We start from the raw sequence: 24846 nt of genomic DNA on the forward strand, positions 1-24846 counted from the left end.
CCTACCAAGTTTTCCTCACGTCCAGAGTAGGAAGACTCTAAGAACTGGATGCACTTCCTTGCAAACATGGAAATCCTACCAAGTAGAACTTGCATGAGATATGCCATAGTAGATGGCAAAAATTTGCTTTGATATGTTAAGAATTGTAGAAATGCAACATACACCAGAATTTGAAGGTGATATCTGCATAACTAGGAGGTGGTAGCTTGGGGCCTAAACGATCAAAAAGAGAGAATACTTATATCTCCTTCAGGCCATAGACTCCCATGTAGACTTTTTCCATCAATGGTAGAAGGAGCTCAATATTTACAATTTTTTGATCAAGTTAATGGTCGTAGAGAGAGCTAAACCCTCATGATTTTCAAAAAATACTCTCTCACTCCACAAGAAAAGCAGCCTTAGCAAAGGCTAAAAAAAATCTAAGCACATGTCAATTTGTCTAAAGCTTTGCCCGGCTCGTCTTCTTCCTTTGGGTTACGTGGCTTGCCATTGAAGTGTTATTTAAAATCAGCTTCCCATTGAATGATTTCAGTGTCATCAATGGAGGGATTATAAATTATTTTCCTATTTTAGGCTTTCCAAATGCAATGTAATGATTCTAAATAGCTTCCATATGTCCAAGGGGTGATAAAGATTGCTTTGCCTAGCCCTTAAATATAAGGAGAAGTCCCTAGAGTCATAAGGTCGAAAAAGTTTCATCCAAGTAAGGCTTTGGTCTATGTAGTCTACAGATGTTTGGGCTTCAAAGGTTAAGTCCTCTAGTAGACCCACTTCCATAAGTTCCCCTTCCTCATAAAAATCTTGAGAATTGAGAAGCACCTTAACCCACACCCGAAAATTGATTACTATAGGATGCAATAGGGCAGCATAGAAAAGATCACTAGGGCTTTGTAGACTAATGTCTCCATGAAGAATGGCCATTACAAATGTAGGTGCATTTTGTCAAGACATCTTTTGAAAAACCCACTGCACTACTTCGCTTGTCAAAGGAACCTCAAAATCTATGGCTACAAATCAGTTGTTTGGGATGACGTTTGGAATTCTTTCAGAAGTTGTATGATTCCGACGGCTGTTCAGTTTCGACCTGGAGGATTTGGGAAGACCATCTCATCCTTATTTTACAAGATCAGTAGCAAGGCGGAAAAGTACACAGTAGGAGGAGGATGACCAGAATCATGTATTGTAGGAAGGAGGTGAAGAAATTGGGATGCAAAGTGATAGTTCCGAGGAAGAATCAGAGCTGGATACAGAAGAATTTGACGAAACGGAGGAGTACGGTGGTGAACCATCAGAAAGAGATGTGTTAGAGGAAAATAGACAAATAATTCCGTAATTCATAGGTGCAACAGTATTACAGCAGGCATTATTGGCCAGGAGGATATTGCAGTTTGATCCTTTAATAGTAGGGAGAAGAGCAGTGTTGGAAGCACCTCCGAGGTCAGCATCATCATCATTCAGCAAAGCATCGACACAGGCAGGGCAGTTATCCCCAAATATGCTTCAAAACATGGCGGTGGCTAGAGCGGATTTACGCGTCAAGTTCGGGACCTTTTCGGGAAAGTCTAAAGAAGACCCTGATTGCCACGTAGCTCAATTTGAGACAAGATGGCAAGCTAGAGGATTTGACAGAGTATATGATGCGCAAGCTAAGATGCGTCAGTTTGAGGCAACATTGGGAGGGCAAAGCCATGCAGTGGTTCAACAATTTTAATGCAGGACATTTTGCGGATTACAATGCATTGATGAATGGATTTTTGAATTGGTTTCGGAAGGAGAAGACTCGGAATGAAGTGCTTTCCAAGCTTAGAGACATTAAGCAAAAGAGGATGTTTGTGCAAGATTATGCACAAAAGTTTAATCAGTATCTGAATAGGCTCACGAATGCGGAGAGACCTACGGATGAGATGCTTGCGGGATATTTCATGAATGGGTTGTGCAAAGAGCTATGGAATGCAGTAGAGCAGGTGTGGATATTGTAGCCGATCTGGATGCATTAGTGGACACTGCCACAAGGGAAGAAAAGAGATTTGGATTATCAAATCCAAGTTCAGCACGGAAGAGCTCCAGGGATATGAAGAAGAAAAAGTCAAACGGGAAGAAGAAGAAGTCAAAAGATGATAGCAGTGATGAGGATTCAGAGGAGGAGTTAGACACAGATTCAGACAGTTCGGATTTGGAAGAGGATTCAGAATTGGATAGTGAGGATGATTCACACTAATTCAGGTTTAGATGAAGATGGGAACAGAAAGAAGAAACACAAAAAGAAATCTAGTAAGAATTCTACGAAGAAGGTGAAGGATAGTTTGGTTGAAAAGATGGTAGAAAAGAAATTGAAGGAACTGGGAGTCAAGAAGGAGTCAAGCAGTAAGACAACTCACAGTGACATCTATGATAAGGATGGCCTTAAGACAAAAGACTGTTGGTATAATCCAAATTTTAGGAGAGTAATCCTTGAAAGGATATAGCAGAAGATTCAGCAGAACATGGCGCAAGCCAATGGAGTTTTTCTAGAAGCTTCAGGACAACATAGATCATTTAACAACCAAGGATGGCAAAGGCAGTAGCATCCATATTCAAACTGGAGACCACCATTCAACTCCGAAAGACCACCATTCAGAGGAAATTTCAATCAAGGAAGTCGACCAAGATTTGGCGGATGGTAAAATTTCAGACCATCATGGGGAGGAAATTGGGGTTAGCAACAGAGTTGGCCACAACAACAGAATTGGCAACAATCACCTAATTAGAATCAGCAGGGCTAGAATTCGCAGGGTTGGAATTAGCAAGGGTGGAATCAGTAGGGGACCTAGTGAGTAGTTACCTCAGTTCCCTGCACCACCTACGCAACAAGGAGAAAAGGATAAAGCACCACAAAGTAATTTGATAGAAGTAGAGATTCCTTAGGATCATGGGACAAATCAAGTATCGACGTATTGTTCTCCTGAATGTGATTGTTCTCAATGTCGGTGGAAGCTCAAATTTTACCGATCGCTCACTCTAATTTGGTACAATTTTACGTGATTTAAAACCAACAATTTTTACTAGTTTGAAGCCTCGTGGATGTAAGTAGACCATCAGTAATCAAAACGAAGTTGCTGAGTTTGCAGTCATAGTTATCTAATGATACCCCTTGTCTTGGCCAACCTATAATTGTTGACTGTTGCTGAGCCTTAATCTGTCTGACTGAGAATGCTTTGGTATGCATTAGTTTGCCACAAAACTTTGAATATAAGTCAATAGGAGGCTAAGTGCTATTGTCTATACCGAAAAGAGGCATGGAACTAGAGGGTATGTTGCGGATAAGATCATCAATTTTCTTTAGGCCATCAGCTGATAACCCTTGATCTACTACTAGTTACCCTTGTCTTTCTGATTTTCTGGGTACAGATTTTCCTCTTTATTCCATATATTTGCACAAAGCTTACCTATTGGCTCCCATCTTTGAATAGTGGTTTTACTATTGATGGCTCTGGAACTTGCTTCCGTAGACCCATCCTTGACCTTGTGTGCTTCCACTATCTACAAATCCATAGCCGATGCTTTCAAAGTAATAGGGCACAGGTTCCCTATTTGGATCCACTTTGCAAACTTAGTGGTCGTAGATTGGCCAATAAAGTCTTTTTGCTGTACAGGGGTGGATTTTCTCTTCCTTCTATAGACGGAGATGGTTTGACATGTGGACTCCACTCATCATTTGTAGAGAGCTTATGGATTTTAGACTTGGGTACCCAAAAGGAGTTCTTGGTGAGTGCCAAGGCTAGACATTTCACGTCTTTTTTGGCAACCCATTTGTATTTTTGAGTAGTAGGTGAGGACACCAAGGTTGAAACTTAGGAATATTTGCTATGGGTAGGCCATTTTTCCTTTCCTTAAGAAATAAGTCTTCCCAGTCAAGTTCAAGTGTTGCTTTTCCTCATCTGAAGAGTAGTTATGTGAAAACCTTGCCCATTCAATGGGTGCATGTGTATGTTAAATTTTGGCATCCGGCACCTCATTCGACAAATAAACAGTCTGATTGCTTGAGGGTAGGTGAGCCACAAATGTATGAGCTTTCCATTGAATGTCCAAGACATATATGGCCATCCAATTTCTACATAGTATTCCTCTTTCATTTCCCCTGCATTCATGACATGAAAAATACCTTCCACAAGATCATTGTTTATATAATAAGACACATTTAACAAGCGGAGGCACTTGGAGACATAACCATTAAACAAACTCAATGCTAGGCCTAAATCTTGAAGTGTTGATTTACCCATTCTAGCTCAGGTTTCATAAGACACGAGGCTTAAATCAACTCCTATGTCAAGTAAACATAATGAATGATACAGTGTGTTCATGGCACAGAATCCTAGGTATACCCATCTTGGTGAGATATAATTATCATTTTCCTAGGTGTGGCTAGCCACAGTGCAGTTTTGAATAAATAGCCTGTTAGATTATTGTTTTCTTTTCTCAGCATTAGCCCTAGCTTCCACAGAGCAAGATTTGTTTCTCTTTCTCCTCATGTTTGCTTAGTTTAGCTTCATGGATGGCTGTAAGCATGGTTTCCATAAGTGGTCCATAAAACCTATGCAACTTGTTCCCATTTACATAGGAGTTAAAAGGTACGCCATGGAAGGTTTCTAATCTAGCCGAGCCGAAATTAGTGAGTTCAAAAATTCTAAATGGACCCATGCCCAGCATCTTGAGTTTTCATTTGACCCATGCCCAGCATCTTGAGTTTTCATTTGACCGCGTACATCAATACTAAGTCACCTTCCTTGAAGTCTTTTTTACTCAAGTGGTTGTCAAACCATTTCTTTCTTCAAAGATTTTCAACATATAATCCATAGGCTACACAAAGTCTAGTCTCGTCAAGGCGTTCTAATTGGAAAAACCTCTTGGATATCTCATTTCCCTCAAGTTTTTCTGAAATTGCCCCTCGTAAAGAGGGCACAATGTATTCCATAGGCATAACCGCCTCCAACTCATACACCACATGAAAGGGAGTCATTCCAGTAGCAATATTATAGGCCATTCTATAGGCCCAAAGAGCAGCAGGAAGCTTTTGTTCCCAACCATTTCTTCATTCATTTACTATTTTGGTCAATATGGTGCATAAAGTCTTGTTAGTACTTTCTACTTGCCCATTGGCTCGAGGATAGTATGGCAAAGATTTTCTATGAACCACCATGAACTCAGCCAAGAGAAAACTGATCACCTCATTGATGAAATGAGTTCCTCTATCACTTACAAGTTCTAGTGGATAGCCATATTGAGTTATGATATTTTTGTATAAGAATTTGGAAGTACTTCGAGCGTTAGCTTTCACAGTGGCACGGGCCTCTACCTATTTCGAAAAATAGCATGTTGCCACTATAATGTACCTTGCTCAAGATAATTTCATGACTGGTAGGTCCAACAAAGTCCATCCTCGACTTTTGGAGGACTTGTAGGGAGAGTAGACTACAGACAAGGGCATACGATCCTTGTTATGAGTTATAGAGAATCTATGGCATTCTTCATTTCTCTTGACAAATTTTGAGGCTTCACCAAAGAGTATCGGCTGCCACAGGCCTGATTGAAGCACTTTTTGTGTAGAGGTTTCCATGGCAAAATGTCCACTGCCTAGTCTGTTGAGCTTCTTCAAGGACAGCTACATAGTCCCCGACTCAGGCACGCATCTCCAAAGAACTTTGGCCTTGCAATTCACTGATACGGTGCCGCAAAATTAATTAATCGTCGTGCATGTTCTTTAGACAATTCAGGGTTTATAAGTATTCCATTCGTTAAAAAGTGCATAATGTCAAAGCTCCATTTAGGAACTATGTCTATTTGAAATAGACAAACATTGAGCAAGTCATTTATCAATGCCTATCGAAGGTTAACCATTGGTTAATCTTGATAGATGATCTAGAAGCACATGTGATGATCCTTTCCTCATAGTGATAGAGAAGTCAAATTCCATGAAGATCAATAGCCACCTAGTGATCCTTCCTATGGTACAAGGTTTGTTTAACCAAATAGATAAGGGCTTGATGGTCTACAAAGAACACAAATTTGTTTGCCAACAAATAGTCTCTAAACTTATTGACAACATAAACAATGCCTAAGCCTCCCCTTTCTATGGTCGTATAGTTCTATTCAACCACCTCGGTTAATTGTCTACTTGCAAAGCTTATAGGGAAATCCATTTTGTGTTCACCTGGTTGGGCAAGTAGACGTCCTATTGCATAGGTGGAGGCATCAATGTGGACATGAAAAATCACATCCCAATAAGGAGTGCAAAGAATTGGGGCTAAAGCTAGTGCCTTTTTCAATTTCTCATAGGGTTCTTGGCATTCTTTGGTCCAAAAAAATTTTATCAATAGTTTGTATAATGGTTGAGCTATATCAGCATACATGTAATAGCCAACATGACCCATAAACCTTTATACTCCCTTGGCATTTGAAGAAGGAGGTAATTCTAGATTTACTTTGACCTTGCTGAGGTCAGTGGAGTTCCCTCTCTTGGACACAATATGTCCTAGGATTATGCCATGTTTGACCATAAACTGCCACTTTTTAGGGTTGAGAGAGATCTATAAAGAGAGAGATTCTATAAAGTCTGCACCTGAGGAAAACTTTACGTAAATAATTCAAATGCCCCTTCCAATATGAGTGCACCCCAAGGTCATCCATGAAGATTTCGATAAATTCCTCTAGGTAGTCCTTAAAAGCCGTACACATAAGTCTTAAGAAAGTTGCCAGAGCATTGGTCAAACCAAAAGGCATGCCTTTATAGGCATAAGTTTTCCATTGGGTGATAAATGTTGTCTTATGCTGATCGGCAGGATCTATTTGCACTCGAGAAACCATCCAAGAAGCTATAGACTTCTTTTCCCGCCACTCGTTCTAAGACTTGTTCAGTAAATGGTAAAGGATAATGATCCTTAACCATTGCAGCATTGACCTTTTTCCTATCAGTTTTCCATTCTTTTTAGGTACAACCACAATAGGTGAAACCCACTCAGTGTGTTCTATCTCATAAATAAAACCCACAGTGATCAATTTATCCATCTCCTCTCTAACCAATTTGGCATAATTAGGATTCATAGGACGAGATCTTTGTTGCACTGGTCATGCGTCATCCATGATTGGAATAGTATGCTTGTAGACTTCAGGGGAACCCCTTTCATATCTAAGTATTTCCAAGCAAAAACATCCTTGAATTCCTTAAGAGAAGATTAATGAGATCCTTCTCTTCTTGTTCAGTCAAGTCCGTGTGGCAATGTAGATTGGTTTGGAATCCTCACCAAGGTCTGCGATGTCCACTTTCTTCACTTCAGAGTGAGGCCTTCAAATGAGGATTCAGAACCCTCACCCTTTGTTCGCCTAGATTCTTCACATTGTACGAAGCGTTCATCCAATTTGTAATTCCTAAAATTTCCTCATAAACTTGCATTGATCAATTTATCAATCTCCTCTCCAACCAATTTGGCATAATTCGGATTCATAAGACGAGATCTTTGTTGCACTGGGGTCACGCATCATCCATGATTGGAATAGTATGCTTGCAGACTTTAGGGGGAACCCCTTTCATATGTGAGAATTTCCAAGCAAAAACATCCTTGAATTCCTTAAGAAGATCAATGAGATCCTTCTCTTCTTGTTCAATCAAGTCAGTGGGGGGCAATGTAGACTGGTTTGGAATTCTCACCAAGGTCTACGATGTCCACTTTCTTATCTTTAGAGCGAGTCCTTCAAACGAGGATTCAGAACCCTCACCCTTTGTTTGCCTAGCTTCTTCACATTGTATAAAGCGTTCATCCAATTTATAATTCTTAAAATAACCAGAATTTTGGAAGCATCTTCTTCCCATTGTTCGTGTTCTTAAGCCTTTCATTTTGTTTCTTTTTTAGCTTTCTTGAGAAGCTTATTCCTTTTCTTTCTACTAGCAGACCTTGACAATTTTTGTGAATTTTGGTCCTCAAACTCAAGGCTATCTTTGAGACTAGAGCTTCTGCCTCCATTTTATGAATTGAAATGACATGGTTAAGGTCGTCATCCAAGGTTTCAGTAAACTCATCAAATGATGCCATTGCCCCAACATACTGAAGGAAATTTTTTCCATTTTCTAGCTCAGGATGGGGTATAGGGTTTATAGTGATTGGCCTTTTTCGTATTTTTCTAAGTTTCTTCTTGGCTTTGCAAATACATTTCTTCATCAAAACTTGTCTCCCAAGGTAGAAAGCAGTAGGATCCCCACTTTGCAAAGAAGCATTCAACATGTAAAGAGATATCTCCTTATTAGCATTCATGAATTTTGTTCCTATCGAGTTTGGAACTATGTCTATCATAGCCATTAATTGCATCCAATTTTCACAGTAAGTGAGGTCTAGAATAGACACAATCTCTTTCTGTTGTTCAAAACTTCCGCTTCAACTTTTCTTATACTAATGTCTATTCCCTCAAGGAGCTTTTTCTTTTCAACAAAAGACCCTACTTTCTAAGGTTGCAACCTTATGCCTGCACACCATACAAACACTTCTTTCGGTAGAATTTTCTATATGAGATGTGGTATCTGAATCGAGCTCCAAAGGAGTTCGACTCACTAGATGGGCTTTATGACTCACCAAATCTACTCTAATGATTTGTTCATTCTTCCAGAGGTAAATATGGTTCGTATCCCAATCATTTATCATTTGTAATTGCCTCATAAATGGCTTTCCCAATATTATGTTGTAATTAGTAGGATACTAGAAATCCATGATTATACGAATGTATGAGAAAAGCACATACCGTAAAGTATCCATAGTCATGTGACTAATCTTACCAAGGGGCCTGCTAATAGAGCCATCAGCCATCTTGACCGATACACCTATAGGTTCTAAAGGAGGTTCACCCCATCGCATCCAACAAGCTTTAGTCGTGATACTAACACCAGCTCCACCATCAAGGATGGCAGATACTCAAATTTCTTTATAGAAAATAGGAATGGTTCCATTACTATCCTGCCATTCATAGTACTGATATTTCTTGAGTTTGTTGATGGGGTACCTTAGGAATACTCTGGTTGTGTCGGGATTATCATCCCTATCGATATCAAATTCTCCCTCATACTCCATGTCCAAGGACTCAATTGGGCGTTTGGTTTTTAACCCCCATTGTTTTATAGATTCCCACAAGGTAGGATTGTCTTGTAAAATTTTTTCCCAATGTCATCATGATAGGTGTAGATAAGAGGGATTGCAACATATTCAATGTCCTAGGCTACTTTGTGTTTCTCACTTTTCTAGAGCAAGCCTTGGGAATCTCATAGATCTCGTTGTTACAGGAGGGAATCCTCTTTCTTTTCCACACTCATCCTCAGAGTTTAAATCACTATCTAGGTAATTAGGAAGCATGGGAATGGATCCTTTTACTATCCCTTTGAGAGGTTTAGTGGAATTGATGATAGAGGGAACCCTAGATCTTAGAGGAGATCTATTTCTAAGACAAAAATTATGAGACTCTGGCTGATCTTGAATAGGTTTTATCAAATTTTTAACTTGTCCTTGTGTCTTTCCCACCAGCATTTCCTTGGCCTTATCTTCATCAGGCAATTCAAAGAGGTTTAACTCCTCAAAGTCAAGAACTATCAATGTCCTCCTCCTCCTTGTGCAAGACTTCACTTCCTGACTCAGGAATGACTGATAGTGGAGGTGGCAGAATCAGTTGAGCGTTAATCAGTCCATAAACACGTTCTAGATCTTGTTGAGTCTTTTGACCCAACTCAATACCTTCAGAAATTTGTTCCTTTTCCTTCACAGGATTTGGGTACTGCTCAATATTCTTAGAAAGCCTTTGAGAGGTGAGCCTCAAAGCTATTCTCTACTGTTTTTTTCACAAACTGTAGGTCCTCATCCTCTGAAATCAGAGGAAGAGACTCACTAGATGATGAACTTGTTCCATCCATAATTTTTACTTTGTCCTTTCCATTTTCGACCATCATAGATTTCTTTTTCTTTGGCACTCTTGGAGGTTGAAGCTTCAATATCCCTGGTTTTAGCCTTTTGGGCTCGAGCCCACATAGTCACAGTGTGGACAGGACAGAATAAATTGTTTAGTGTCTCAATTTTGGAGCATACAAATTATATTCAATCATGTGGTTTGCCTTGAAGGATTACTAGTACCAACAGACTCTTGTATTTTATAAGGGTAATCTTTTAGTAGGTGATCTACTCCACACCGTGGACACCACCTTTCCAAAGGAGTAGGAGTAACAACCATAGGAACATCATTATATCCTCTGTTAGGGCATTTAGCTTTTAAATTTGGACCTCCCCAAGTGTAGCAAGAGAGTGTGGGGGCTTTTCGAGTCAAGGAGTTTATGTCCTTGCTTTTGTTGGCCACAATCATATTTAACAAGGTGGTATACTCCTTAGAGTTTACCATGGTATAGTCAAGAGGCATTACTAGGTATTCCTTATTTTCTAGAATTTCAACAGGATAATCATAGATGTGTTCCATGGTAATGTTCTCCATGTCACTTTCAGGCTCTACCACCATTTATTGCATTGGAGGGACTAGTTGTGGTGGCAAGACTGGAGGTGGTAAAGGGTTTGTACCTCCTCCTACCTATAGTGGACTATGGGAGTGCACTTGTGGTGCAAGTAATGCCAATGGTCTTTGTGGAGCTGGTAAATCAGGAGCTCCAACTCCTTGATTCATCCTTAAAGTGGGATTGAGTCGGTAACGCCTGTTAGTGTCGTGGTTATTCATGTGAGCAAGCACAATATCCACACCATAGGTTAGGTCTTGGTTTGAAATGCGGGAATTTCGTAGTCATATGATTTGTTTTACAGTATGCACACCAAACCATATCCCTACACAGATAGAGATGGGGATTGCCCGTCTCTTTTGAAACTAGTTTAAACTCATCCTTGAGCTGCTTCATTAGTCATCCCACAAACTTTGTATCCTCCTTCTTTTTATCAAATTTTTGAGATCCACTTTTAGAAGGAGTTTTTAATGATGTTTCAAAACCATTAATCTCCTTTGGAGGTCCCATTAGATTATCATCATAATCAATGGCATCTAAGGTACATTCATTGAACGTCCTATGTCTTCGTGCATAGAGAGGGTATCGTGAAGTGTTACCATATTATAGTAGTGATGTGTGTGAACACACTTAGGACCGCCGGGGCACTTTTTCCCTCACTAGGAGGTTTTTTCCCCCGTGCATTGTATATACGCCTATTATCTTCTAGGGCTTGTTATCTTTCATTTTTGGCACTCATAATACACTACTGTGTTGTGCTCAAGCTTCCTCATCTTCTTGAAGTTGTGTGTGCATTCCTGCAACCCTAATTCCAACAATTGGTATCAGAGTAGGCTTCCTCCTCCCGGGCAGCATCACCGGCACCTGCCGCTTCATCTCCTCCGATTGCGACGAGGTTTCACGAGCGTCTGCAGGTTAGTATATGTCGTGGGAAAGCCCGTAGGGCTTGGTCGTTTCAGAATTTTGATCTGAAGTCATTTCGCCCTCTGTTTTTGCATTCCAAGTACTGCGCAGGCAAAATCGTCCTACTGTGCAGATTTTCTGTCAAGATTAAAATCTGCGGGACAGGTGCCCATTCGTCTGTTTTGGGCTGTGCTACATAGCACAGGTCGATTTTATACAGGTTTACCTCTTACAGACAGCATTTACATCTAGTAGTACAGTCATTGGCCATGGCTGACAACAATGATGTATTCCGCATGTTGGCTGCTGAGGATAAGTTGGATGGCACCAACTATCCATTGTGGGCATATATGATGCGACATGTATTGGTAGCAAAGGGGTTATGGAACATTGTGCAGGGTATTGATGCACGTCCTATTGTGGCTGGGAATGCTGCAAACACATCAGAAACAGGTACTGTTGATGATGGTGCAGGCACAAGTGCTGTAGCAGCTGTTCGAGAACCACCACTTTCAGCAGAGCAGATTCGTTGGGATGGTAGAGATGCGCAGGCTCATGCCTTGATTGCGCTGTCTGTCAAACGTACCATTATCCCACATATTCGCTCCTGCAGGACTTCTAAGGATGCTTGGGATGTACTTGCCACATTGTATCAGGCAAGAAATGAGGCTCGTGTTGCTTATCTCCGAAAACAGTTGGAGAGTGAGCATATGAACGAAGGTGATTCTATGGATAGCTTTTTGACAAAGATCAAGGATTTCAAAGAGCAGCTCATTTCTGCAGATGAAATCCTGTCAGACAGTTCACTTGTGCAGACTGTTTTGAATGGTCTACCAGATTCTTATCAGGGTTTTGCTTCCACTCTTCGCTTGATGATGAAAGGCAATCCCAATGCCTTATCATTTGAGGAGTTAGTTTCTGTTTTGCTGCAAGAAGACCAGTCAAGGCAAAACAGGAATATTATGCGTGTCGCAGATCAAGCTTTCGTTGCTAGTCAGAGAAGCGGGAAAGGTAAAGCTGGCTTTTCTTCTAGTAAGCAGAAATCTGCAAATGCTGCGCAACCAAAGAAGGAAGACAAAGATGAGAAGAAGGGTGACAAACAGAAGACATTTTGCAAGTACTGTAAGGGAAATGATCATGTCATCAAAGCGTGTCCTAAGCTGGCTGCGAAAGAGGCTAAGAAGAAAGAGGCTAGTATGGCGGTTGCAGATGCCTCTCCTTCTAACAATGAATCTGCTAATGTTGTGCTAGATACAGAATGGGCATTCAATGCGCAGTGCAGTTATGACCCATCTTTGCATGACACATGTATGTCTGCAGTAGATTCAGATGTATGGTACTTTGACAGTGGTGCCACTAAGCATATCACCTCGCAGCGCAGTTTATTCACTTTCCTTGAGTCTGCTCCCACAGGGAATACTGTCACTTGTGCCAATAACTCCTCTTATCCCGTTAAAGGAGTTGGACAGATTGTGCTGAATGTTGCAAATTGCAACACCTTTACACTTTTTGATGCATTGTATGTGCTAGGGATCAAAAAGAATCTGCTCTCAGTCTCCGCATTTGCCAAAACAGGTTTGGTTGTAAAATTTGTGGATGACAGATGTACTGTTCATGATCTCTCTTGTGGTGACATCATTGTAGCATCTGGCTCACTATGTCGAGGGCTGTATAAGCTCAATATGGATGGCAAATGTGTAGAGGATTCAGCATGTGCTATTATGGATACGCAGGCTATTTCAAATGCAAATCTGTGGCATGCACGTTTTGGTCATCTGAATTTTGCAAGTTTGCTGCGCCTGCAGAAATCTGAAATGGTGTCTTCTTTGCCTAAGCTTGAGGCACCTGTCAAGCATGTTTGTGAGGGCTGCATATTGGGTAAAATGCAGCGTGCTTCCTTTCCCAAAGATGGATCAGTGAGAGCTGAACGCAGATTGCAGCTTGTTCACAGTGATGTTTGTGGTCCCATGCAAACTCCATCATTTGGAAACTACCTTTACTTCGTGACTTTCATTGATGATTTTACCAAGCATGCATGGGTATATCCTTTGAAGGCAAAGTCCGAAGTGTTTTTGTGCTTCAAACAGTTTTTGGTTATGGCTGAAAATGTGTCAGAAAGTAAGATGGGCACTCTCCGTTCAGATCGAGGGGGGGAGTATATGTCTTCGGAATTTAATGCATTTCTGGCTGAGCGTGGGATAAAACACCAATGTACAGTGCCGTATACACCACATCAAAATGGTGTGGCTGAGAGAAAAAACAGGTCTCTCATGGAAATGGCAAGATGTATGGTTAAGAGTCAAAGTCTACCACATGGTTTTTGGCTTGAGGCTGTCATGTGTGCCACTTATGTACTAAACAGGTGTCCCACCAAAGCATTACAGGTTGTCACTCCATATGAGGCTTGGCATAGCCGCAAGCCATCTGTTGGCCATTTACGTGTTTTTGGTTGCCTGGCATATGCATTAGTGCCTGTGCAACATCGCAGAAAATTGGATGACAAAGCTGTCAAATGTATTTTTGTTGGATATAGTGCTGAGAGCAAAGGCTATCGTTTGTATCATCCACAGACAAAGCGCATTTTGGTTAGCCGTGATGTTGTATTTGTGGAAGATGCAGTTCAGCCCTTGGTTTCATGTACTAAGGAGACAGATATCAGCTCACGTGATGTCTATGATACATTGTTGCCTCTTTTCAGTGGTGCACAGTCAAGTGCAATACCTCATGAGGCAGTTTTTCAGCCTATGCAGGTTTTAAATGATGGCACAGATCAGCCTATATCTGATGCAGATGTGCATGATGCACTTGAGGATGAGAGACAAGAGATTGAGGGCTCTAGGAATATGCCTAGATGGCTGGTGCAGACTTTGCGTGACAGCAAGTTGGATGCCCCTTTGTCTAGTCGCACTCGTTCTGGCTCTCATGGTGCCTCTTATGCGTCAGATTGTTATGCATTGGCTGTTTCTAGTATGTGCGATGAAAGTGAGCCTGTTTCATTTGATGAGGCACAAAGTTCAGAAAATTGGATGGCTGCTATGCAAGCAGAATACGATGCTATTATGAAGAATGGTACATGGTCTTTATGTGACTTGCCCCCTGGCAAGAAGGCCATTGGCACTAAGTGGGTTTACAAATTGAAGCGTAAGCCTGATGGCACAGTGGATCGCCATAAGGCTAGGCTTGTTGCAAAAGGTTATGCTCAAGAGAAGGGCATTGATTTTGATGAGACTTTTGCTCCCACATGTCGTATGACCACTGTTCGTAGCATCTGTGCATTAGCAGCTCATAATGGTTGGAATGTACATCAGCTGGACATAAAGACTGCGTTCTTAAATGGAGATTTGCATGAGGAGGTGTATGTATCGCAGCCTCGTGGTTTTGTTCAAAGAGGGCAGGAAAACAAAGTGTGCAGGTTAAAAAGGGCTTTATATGGTTTAAAGCAAGCTCCACGAGCTTGGTATGAAAAAATACATACATATTTGACTGCACATGGGTTTCAGAATAGTCCAACAGAAAGCACTTTGTATGTTAAACGTGTGGATGGTGTACATCTAATCATTGCTCTCTATGTCGATGACATGCTGCTCACAGGACCAAATGAGAGTCATATTGCTGATTTTAAGGCTGATTTGAATGCCTCTTTTGAGATGTCAGATTTGGGGCATTTGCATCATTATTTGGGGATACAATTTAAGCAGTGTGATGGAGGTATTGCTTTGTGTCAGACAAAGTATATTGAAACATTGTTGCGGAGATTTGGCCTTGAAGACTGCAAGCCTATTGCTACTCCAATGGAGACAGGTTTGAAGTTGAGTCTTCATGATGCTGGAGATCACTTTGATGTCACACTCTATCAGACAGCTGTTGGTTGCCTCATTTATGTATGCATTACGAGGCCAGACATTCAGTTTGCAGTCTCACAGGTGAGCAGATTTATGCATAGACTAGGCATTAAGCATTGGCAGGCAGTGAAGCGTATCTTTCGCTATTTGAGTGGTACTCGGCATCTTGGGTTGTTTTATCCCAAGGGGGGATCATTGCCGCCAGATTTACATGCTTTTTCAGATTCTGACTGGGCTGGTTGTTATGACACACGCGTGTCCACGAGTGGTTTTTGCTTCATGCTTGGAAGCTCATGCATATCATGGTTGAGCAAGAAGCAGCCTACTGTGGCCACTTCTAGTTGTGAAGCTGAGTACAGGGCAGCTTTCACAGCTACGGTTGAGTGTGTGTGGCTCAGACGCCTTATGGCTGATTTGGGTGTTGGGCAGCCATCTGCCACCACCATCTTCACTGACAGTCAGAGCGCATTGGCAGTTGCGCGGAACCCAGTGTTCCATGCTCGTACGAAGCACATTGAGGTGCACTACCATTATGTCAGGGAGAGACTCTCTGCAGGAGAGATCAGTTTGGCTTATGTGCCAACACAGGATAACCTTGCAGACCTTTTCACAAAGGCTCTGCCTCGTGAGAAGTTCGAAGCTTTTCGCAAAGCTTTGGGCTTACTCCCTTTTGTGGATTCGTCCACATAGCTAGACACTTCCCTATACATGAGTGCTAGCTCTTGTTCACCGCATCACTCCAGGGGGGATTTGTTACCATATTATAGTAGTGATGTGTGTGAACACACTTAGGACCGCCAGGGCACTTTTTCCCTCACTAGGAGGTTTTTTCCCCCGTGCATTGTATATACGCCTATTATCTTCTAGGGCTTGTTATCTTTTATTTTTGGCACTCATAATACACTACTGTGTTGTGCTCAAGCTTCCTCATCTTCTTGAAGTTGTGTGTGCATTCCTGCAACCCTAATTCCAACATGAAGCTTCTCACTCTATAAACCTTCTAGAGAGATAAATTGTGTCTGACTGGGCCTCTCCTTAGGCTCACAATGATTATACAAGTATTTTGCTTGGTTGATGTATTCTCTTACAGATTCACTATCTTTTTGTTTCAGAGTGTTTAATTGATTAATGGAACTCCATTTGGCTCCAATTTTTGCATAGGCTATAAGGAAAGATTGTCTCAAGTCCTCATATGTTGCCTTGCCTTTTGGTTCCAGGGTACAAACCCATTTAGCTGCACCTTGTTCAAGTGTGAAGCCAAATGCTTTGATCTTTTTAGAATCGCCTTTTACACTCAATGCTTCACATACCTGCTCGAAAGTTTCAATATGACCATGAGCATCACCCGTGCTGCCACTAAACTTGATCATTGCCTTTGACACACTCCAAACCTTAGATGTTGTCCTATCTCACTCACGTTCTTGAGGTAAAGGAGTGTGCAAGTGAAGTTTGGCAGCAGGTTCTCTAATGCCTGCTACTTCCCTAGCAATAGCTTCAACCATCCTTATAGCATCATCTGTTGATAGCGTCCCTGCTTGGAGGAGTTGTAGTGCCCCTAGGAACCGGTACATCTACGTTTGAGTAGTGTGGACTCTTGGGGTAGCGTATAATGGGTCTACAATCCCACTCCCAATAGGTTGAGCCATATGGATTCGTCCAAAAGTGGTAGGTAGTCCTGTGCTAGTTGCAAAGGTAGGGTCAAATGTAAACTCATCGTATGAGAAAGGAGGTACTGTTGTGTGAACATAAGAATATGGAACATGTCCCTTCTCTCCCTCGATGTGAATCCCCTCTTCTCTTACCATCTCACTAACTGGTGGGGCAGATGCATACTCAAGGTTGATGTGTCCTCGAGTATATGTAAACTTTAGAAATGCACTAGTTGCACCTATACCCTAGGTGCCTTGGAATTGTGCCTCTTGCACTTCTTTTCCTTTACTAGTACCTAGTAATGATTCACCAAATCCTGATTTCGTTGGTATAGAATCAGGTACAACTGAGAATTCGCATGCTTTGGCTATAAGCTCTACCATGACTTGCTCAATTTCAAGTTCTTCACAAAGGAAGATACCTATTTTCCTAGACATCTTTGTAAAAATAGAATCCCAAACTTGGATTTCCAAGCCTAAAAACTATGGGATTCAAGGGGTTTACATCATGAGATCCTTCACAAGGTTCTATATTAAAGACCCTATGGGCTTCATCCATATACACATGCTTGCTCAAGGAAGCCATGTAGTGTCTTTTCAACACTATCGTGTTGTCTAGGACTCTTGCCCATTCTCGTGATATTGGTGTGCTCAAAGTTTTCCAAGGGGGCACACCAGGTATGTCAAGAAAAGGATTGAATCGTTCCTACTACATTCCTTTTTTGGAAGTTTCTGCTTCTTGGTTAGGAATGAGTTCTTAGCACCCTAAATGCCTAATTGGGATTCCCTCTTACTATTTATAGCAGCTCTATGCTACCCAGTTGGCCTAGGAAGCCCAAAATGATAGATTTCTATTTTTGGTAGTAAACTTGGTAGGGCCATATTCCTTAGGGTTAGTAACACCAGGCAAAAGTCAGAACTGAGTTTGGATGCCTGGTGTAACTGTGAGAGCCAATCTTGGAAGCTCTTAACGCCCTTTAGAATCACACCCACTCAAACAGAGTCAACTTGATCAGTCTGTAACTTCTGACTTCGAACTCTGATTAGGGTGTTCAAGTAGTCAAAAGTTATCTACTAAAAACAAGGAATCCAAATCTGGAAAGACTTTGCAAAACTGGATCCTCTGCCACAAGTTATTACAATTCAAGGAGCTCCAGCTTTTTGACCTTACAGTTCAAACATTGTCAACTTGATCGAACCGTAACGTTTGACTCCAAACTCCGATTGGGTTGTTCAAGTAGTCAAAACATAAAGCAAGGAATCCAAATCTAGAAATACTATGCAAAATTGCATCCTCTACTAGTATTATAGTTCATTGAACTACAATTATTTGACCTATTCTTAAGCGCTTTTCCTTATTTAAATGATTCCTTCATTATTTGAGTTGATGATTCTACCCTTAAGTAAGCTTAGAAATGTTGAGTTGGATAAAATAAAGCATGGATTAAAGTTTGAAGCTTACTTAGAGGGTTCTTTTCATTCCAAGAGCTTGATCCTAACATGTGAAGGAGCTTCCTAATGTGATCCTCTATCTTCTAGCTCCAGAGCAAATGTTTCCCTCCCTTGCAAGGTTCCAATCCAACCTAGCTTATGCAATCTTGGATAAAAGTTAGAAAATTTGACAGTATTTCAGTACTAAATGTGAACGTGGAATCTTGAGACTATGCAACGGTTACCCAAAAGAGTATGTTGCTAAATTGTGTGCGCATAAGTGAAGGGCTTAAGAGAATATACCAATGCTTACTATACCTCTATGCTTGCGAATATGCTTTGGTTAAAGTTCTCTTAATGCTTTTTTTTGCTTATGGTAAAGACCCACACACACCCAGATAGCACCACTTGCTCACCCAAAGAGTGAGACAGCCAAAAGCTTATGCCCTTTGCAAGAGAATTGCGGTGTTTGAGGGGTTTTGCATACCCTCAAACTAAATGTGTTCTCCCCAAAGAATATGACCTTTGGTACTTATACCTAAGTGGTTTTTGAATGTATGTCTTATAAAGGATGCGATTGGTCCCTCCAGTCATCCCTGAATGTATGTCTTATAAAGGATGCGATTGGTCCCTCCAGTTATCCCTAAAAGTAGCCCAAAATCAAGCCAACAACATCACTTAACACAAGAAATTTTAGCCATAGCATAAAATTAAGTGAATTTTAGAAAGTTTAAAATATCTCAAATGGACTTAGGGCATTGTGGAAAATATCGAGCTGATTCCAAATATGTTTCCAAATACCTAAATTGATTTTCGATGGGATGAGATATGCGCCTTTACAGTTCACTTTCTAGCACCTTCTACTCCATGTATGCATAACAAAGAAGCCAAATACCTACAAAACACCCAAAAGCCTATCCACTTGAAGCAAGATGAACGGCATTGATATTAGAAGAAATTAAGCACACCTTATTCATCTATCCCAAGCCTCATGCACTTAAAAATCAATTTAGTCTTAATTATCTCTTAATCATCCTATTAATTTTTTCAAAAATTAAAATGCGTTAAAACAATGTTTTGAGACTTGTTTTAAACCAATTTTAGCATTCTTATTCCAAATATAAGATTAGATTTCGGATTGGAGACCTAATATTTGAGTTATGAATGCATTAAGTTCATTAATCTCTCTTTGTAGAGTAATTAGCAAATGCATTAATTCCTTCAAAAATACATAAAATTCAAGTTTTAATGCATCTAATATACTGAAAATGCAAAGCCATTTGATAGTATATGGTCTAATTAGTTAGTTTTAATCCCTAAATCTCAATTTTGGGCTAATTAAGCTCTATGTAAACGAAAATCTTATCTTGCCCAAAACTAATACAAATGTAGGTTAAAATGCATCTATAATTATGCAAATAAATATTAGAAGTAATGAAGCACACCTTATTCATCTACCCCAAGCCTCAAACATGCTTAAAATTTAACCTTAATTACCTCTTAATCACCTTGTTGATTTTCTCAATACTTAAAGTGTATTAAAATAATAGTTTGAGACTTATTTTAATCCAATTTTGGCATCCTGATTTCAAATCTAAGCTCATATTTTGGATTGGAGGCCTAATATTTGAGTTATGAATGGATTAAGCTCACAAATACATTAATCCCTTAAAAATGCATGAAATTCAAGTTTTAATGCATCTAATATGTTGAAAATGCAAAGCTATTTGATAGTATATGGTTTAATTAGTTAGTTTTAATCCCTAAACCTTAAATTTGGGTTGATTAAGCTCTTTGTAAATGGTTGTGAAGCCAAAAAATAAAAATCTTATCTTGCCCAAAACTAATACAAATGCAGGTTAAAATGCATCTATAATGATGCAAATAAATATTAGAAGCAATGAAGCACACCTTACATGCTTAAAATTTAATTTAACCTTAATTATCTCTTAATCACCTTGTTAATTTTCTCAAAACTTGTATTAAAACAATGTTTTAAGACTTGTTTTAATCCAATTTTGGTGTCTTGATTCCAAATCTAAGCTCATATTTTAGATTGGAGGACTAATATTTGAGTTATGAATGGATTAAGCTCACTAATATCACTTTGTAGAGTAATTAGCAAATGCATCAATCTCTTAAAAAATGCATGAAATTCAAGTTTTAATGTATCTAATATGCTGAAAATGCAAAGCTGTTTGATAGTATATTATTTAATTAATTAGTTTTAATCCCTAAACCTCAATGTTGGGCTGATTAAGCTCTCTCGTTGTGAAGCCAAAAAATGAAAATCTTATCTTACCCAAAACTAATGCAAATGCAAGTTAAAATGCATATGTAATGATGCAAATGTAAAGTTAATCACTAATATATTAATTAAGAAGTAAGATTTAAGCTTAAAAATCTAATTTTAGACTAATTAAGCCCTTTGTTATTGGCTTGCAAAAGCAAAAACGAATTCTTTTTTTCCACACTCCCCGAATGAGATGGGACATGGAATGTGCGGCCAAGATGGGTCAAATATTCTGCCCCACCTTGGAGGAAGTAGAGTTAGATCTCAAACGAAGCAAGGTGGAACGAGAGCTACGAGAGTTGAGCTTAAGGAAACAAGAGCTCGATACTCAAAGGGTGAGAGCTGAGCAAAAGGAAACGGGAAGTTTAAAACCACTCCAATCACGGGGTAAGGAACCAGAATTAGTTATGTGGGAAGAGGTGAGAGAGCATTTCCAAACTTGGAACCCATAAATGAGGACTCCAGAGACAGCAGGACCATCCCATGGACCATAAATACCTAGAAGAGCCAATACAAGAAGGGGATGAGGTCTAGGAAGGGGGGGAGAAATTCCTCAAAGGCCAAGGATGGATCCAACCATGGAACTTAATTCAGCCACAAGGGTAGAGCTACTAAATATGGCAGTGGAGATGGGCCAAGGAATAGTCAGAGAACTTGGCACTGCTCTAGAATCTCGACCCTCCTAGATGAAGCCACATATCATTTCCAAACTCATCCAAAAATTCTTTGGGGGACGGAGATCCTATCCAACATGTAGAGATTTTTGAATCCACGTGAAACCTGCGGACCTATCAGTGATGTGACAATGATTCATGTCTTCTCTCACTGACCCTGAAAGGAAAAGCTCATCAGTGGTTCCGAACCCTCAAGCTCGAGGATAAGGTTAACTTCATAAGACTCAAGAATGTTTTTGTGCCCAGCTTTGCCCGAAGTGGTGACAGATGAAGCCCTGTGGCACAGTTACATAATATCAAACAAAAGGAAGTTGAGTCGATGAGAGGCTATGCGTCTCGTCTTAAGCACTTAAATTCAAGGTGCAAACTATGGGAGAGGTTGACTGATGATCAATTATTGCCTTACTTCCGGAGGGGGGGTTAGAGACCACAAAATGCATGATTACCTGGTACTAGCCCGACGACCCGCTACTCTTGATGCATTTTGAAAACTGGCAATTGAATATGAAGATAATATGCTTGAATTGCTGCAACCAGAAGATGTCAAACATCTTCAGCAACAACGACTTCGCGTGTCTCAAGTCAAGAAATTGGAACTTGGAGCAAGCAAGTCGGAAACATGACGGTGGATGAGCTCAATAATGTTATATTGGAGAAATTGAAAGTAAAGGAGGGAAGAGAAACATCTGGGCATGGGCATAATCATCTTTACCCCTGTAGGGAATTGGTGTGGTGCTCTATATGCAGATTGAATCATAGTACCACCGAATGTCCACAATTAAGAGCAAGGCCATTACTCTATTGTGCCCACTATGTAAAATTAAGAAATCATGACACTTAAATGTGTAGATATCCAAGATTTCAAAATGTGCACAACTACCAGCACTTAGAGCTCCATTGGCTTTACCTGTGCCACCTGTACAAATCATCGCTACTACTACTGCTGGACAACCCAACTCCTCCTACTTACCTAGGGAGATGTTCCGGGTACAAGACGCTTCACCTCTGCCACCACCAGTTCTACCACCACAACCACCGCAAGCTAAAATCAATCAAGTATTGATTGAAGAGCCGTCAGAAGATGTTGATATGGTGCATGAAGTAGAACTTATCAGAGAGTACTATGAGGAAACGGCGGAGGTCACGCCTGAATATTATGCCCTATAGAATAGCATGCCAGTACCTGTGTTTCAAACCACGGTACAGTGGAAGGGCAAGGACATGAACTCAAACCTGAGAAGAGGACCGCTACAATGTTTTGGCTGTGGAGGGCCGCATCGAGTCACCTAGTGCCCAAACAAGAATATGGTTCATACACACCAACCCCAATAAGTGGCTGCTACGCCCAATGACATGCTAGTACTCACCTATACTAAATGTGGGATTAATCATTTGATCAAGGATTGTCCATACCATGCAATTGGTTCGACTTCTATTGCTAATCAGGCCACCATCCAAGCCATTAGTGTACAACTTGGAAATATCACACCACTAAATGTCTTAACAAGAGCTCAAGCTCAATTAGGAGAAGGGAAAGAACCGAGCGGATGTGACAATTTTCAAAACTGGCCACAGGAGAAGAGTGAAAAAAGTGGGTAAGGGTGACACAAGGGTCACAATCCAATATGGATCCGCGGAAGATACAATCGACACCGGATCCACCCAATCGAGAGAAGAGGGTGATCAAAGGATCAATCACAAAGGGCCGGACCCAAAACAGCAAAGGGAGCAACCAACTCCTAAAGGAGTCGATAAATACCCCAATGCCGATGAGGAAATAAGAAAGCTCAAAGACGCGAGGGCCTTAGTCGGAGAATTCCAACGGCTTCATGAAGCCAAGCTAATGGGCTACAAGCTAAGGGCTAACCGGGTCATGGATACAATTTATCCACGAAACGAGCCAACCAAGGGAAAAGGGAATTGGACGTACCTACCCCAATTCCAAAAGAAACAGAAGAGAGATCCCAAGCAAACACACTGTCCAGAATGTTTGAGGAGAATGCATTGGGGGAGTCCATCCATTCCTTCCCTCCTATGGAGGAATGCAAGTTACACACATGGGAAGAACCCTCTATCTCCAAAGAACCCAGAGACATAGGAAGTCTCACGGCTGTATTGTCCACGCCTGTGCAAATGCCATTTGGGCAACTGTTATGCAATTCACCAACCCTATGGTTGGACAGACATAAAAGAATGGGTAGAAGGCAGACTAAATCCAGCTGATACTATAGATGAGGTTGTGCCACCTCTAACAGAAAGAACCTTGAGACACACAAGGAAAACCCGAGTCGTTTTAAGATACCAGTTAATCAACTGGGGCGTTATTACGAAAGGGACGACACAAATGCTACAATCCCGATTCATCATAATGGGTACCAGACGCACTGGCTATTCTGCATGGTGGGACGGGGGTTAGCATCATCACAAAATGTTGCTAGGAAAATTGGGGGAAACTTGAGCTAAAAAAAGTAAATCTAATCGTTAAAATGGCTGACGGAACATCTTCGAGGCCCATTGGACTTCTGGAGAATGTGAAATTCAAATTGTTCACGTTTTGCTACCATCATACATTTGTGGTCATGGACTTTCTGCACCAACCTGATTCATATGACATGATATTGGGGAGACCCTTCATGAGGGAATCCAAATTGGTGCATGATTGGGCCTTAGATCACGTGTATGTATGTAGGGATTCACAAATCTTAAAGATTGATCTACGAATATGGAAAGCACACCCCATGGAAGGGCAATTGTTTGGTAATGATTCGATCACAACGGAACGGGACCACCTTTGTACAAATATGCCAGCCCTCGGTGGGAGATCCCAAGGAAGAAGAGGAAATGGAAATGTATGCGTCACTTCCTCCTCTGGATTTCAGTGAAAACTGGATGCATGTGTTGGCTACCATAAATGTGATGCAACCCAGGGGGACCCAGTATGTGGAATCGAGAACTGTCCCCACGACCTCTATTTGTATGGTTAATTGACAAACCATTGATGAAGCATTAGAAGAGGAGACATCGAGTACAGAAGGGACCATAGCAGCACAAGGACGTACCAATGCTCAATGCCTCAGAAGGTGGCAAAAACAGAAACGATATATAGCCCGACGACGAAATGCCCTATTTACGAAGAAAACCCACGGATGCGTAGTGGCTGAGATACCTTGAGGCCACTAAGGTACATGATGAGTTCTCCAAGGATTGGGTGGTGAGGAGTTGAGTAAGATATCGCTGGAGGGAAGACAAGGAGAAAGTCACCCTTCAAGAGCTAGAAACACCCAAGCTTACAAAAGCTAGGCGCCAAAAATGCAATAAAGTCTTGGCAGAAGCAGAATGTGAGACTAGAAAGATCATGGCTAAAACCAAAAGTGAAAATGAGGACAAACCAGCCTTACTTTCAGTACCCGACCACTTCAAAACCTATATTGTTGAGACGAATGGAAAGTGGTCTGATTGACGGCAACAAGGGTTAAGGAGGATGGGCTGTCCACTCATACGATGGCCCGACAAAAGTCAAGGAAGTGGATATTGCGAGACCCGAGGAGGA

Source organism: Cibotium barometz, chromosome 58 (assembly GCF_041138505.1).
Source record: "Cibotium barometz isolate CiBa-2024 chromosome 58, ASM4113850v1, whole genome shotgun sequence".
Classification (NCBI taxonomy): Eukaryota; Viridiplantae; Streptophyta; class Polypodiopsida; order Cyatheales; family Cibotiaceae; genus Cibotium; species Cibotium barometz.